Source organism: Mastomys coucha, chromosome X (assembly GCF_008632895.1).
Source record: "Mastomys coucha isolate ucsf_1 chromosome X, UCSF_Mcou_1, whole genome shotgun sequence".
In the NCBI taxonomy this organism is placed as follows: Eukaryota; Metazoa; Chordata; class Mammalia; order Rodentia; family Muridae; genus Mastomys; species Mastomys coucha.
The window spans coordinates 13,870,398-13,871,984 of record NC_045030.1 but is presented as its reverse complement, the minus strand read 5'-3'; the positions used below and the strand labels follow the sequence as shown (position 1 = coordinate 13,871,984).

Sequence of the window (1,587 nt, the reverse complement as noted above, 5' to 3'; positions counted from 1 at the left end):
AAAGCAAACAAAATAAAAACAAAAAATAGTGTTCCCTAGACCCCAGAGTAGCAGCAATAGGCAAACTTTAGAAAGTTAGTGGTTTCTATCAATATACTTTCATATGACCTAGATTAATGGGCAGAGAATAAATACTATTAAGTCCTATAAAACAAAGTATATCCAAGGTTTGGTAAGGCCATTAGTCCAAATCATAGATCCTGAGTAGTACACTGTTGACCAGAATCAAATAACGGGATCTAGCTGGGTTATCTACAGTCAAAAAACACCAATAAGTACATGAAAAGAAACAGCAGTCATGAAGACATAGTTGTCAAGGGCCAATGCTGAAAGGCATAGAACACAGATGGCTACAAAGAAGCTGGCTGAAGGACGAGAATGACCACACAGCCTTTCTTCCTGCTCGCTTTCTTGTTCTCATTTCCCAAATAAGAAGCCTAATCTAAAATATCTCAATGTACACATGTTTTCTTTTTAAAGTTCCAATACTTTGAAGCTTTGGACTGTATCTTCTACCGCTTCCAGTGTTGCCAACAATAGATTAAAACAGTTCATCACCTTTCTGGGAACACACTCATACCACAGTTAAGGAAGACACAAACATTTAAAAAGATTGTAGAACATCTGTTAGTACTGTTGAACAGAGGGCAACAGTTAAAAATGGGTGATGGTGAGGAAGGCAAAAAGATGTTTTTCCCCAAAGTGTGGGAGGCAAGAATAAGACTGGACCAAATCTCCATATTCTGTGTGGGTGGAAGAAAGATCAACTGGATCCTTTTACACAGATGCCAACAAAATCAAAGGCATCATCCAGGGAGATTTTCTAGTGTAGTATTTGGAGAATCCTAAAAAGTACATTCCTGGAACAAAAGCCATCTTCACTGGGATTAAGAAAAGGTAGAAAAATCAGACCTAGTAGCTTATCTTAAAAGGATAGGGGTCTGGGGCAGGGAGACTGGGAAAGGAGATAACATTTGAAATGTAAATAAAGAAAATAGCCAATAAAATTTTTTTTAAAAGGCTACTAATGAGTAATTCCACTACCTAATTTATTACAAAATAAATGTCTTGTGGCTTTTAATATGTACCATAATTTAATTCATATACTAGAATTCAGATCATGAATGCTTAGCAATGTTTATTATTAGATAGTCTTAATTTAAGTAAAATGGACTTGTAGTAAAATGGATATGATCTTTCTAAAAATAACAGTTTCAGTTGGCATAAATACTGTCACTGTTCTCACTTTCTCAAGATAGAGCTATCTATCAATGTTCTTGAGAAAAGAACATTGCTATCTTAATTAGCAATGTTCGACTTTTCTTTTTTCTTAGATATTTTATTTACATGTTATATGATATCTCGTTTCCTCATTTCCCCTTCAGAAAAAAAAGAAAAAAAAACCTGTTCTCTCCCCCCTCCCCCTATTCAACAACCCACTCTCACCCGCTTCCTGGCCCTGGCATTCCCCTACACTAAGGCATAGAACTAAGGGCCTCTCCTCCCATGGATAACGACCGACTTGGCCATCCTCTGCTATACATATGCAGCTGGAGCCATTAGTCCCACCATGTGTACTCTTTGGTT

At 36.8% G+C, this 1,587-nt stretch overlaps 1 protein-coding gene across 3 annotated transcripts in view; it reads right to left on the bottom strand.

The window, feature by feature from the left end:
* The window catches only part of Jade3 (jade family PHD finger 3), a 104,951-nt gene that overhangs the window by 76,075 nt on the left and 27,289 nt on the right, over positions 1-1,587 (bottom strand). The window lies entirely within an intron of this gene.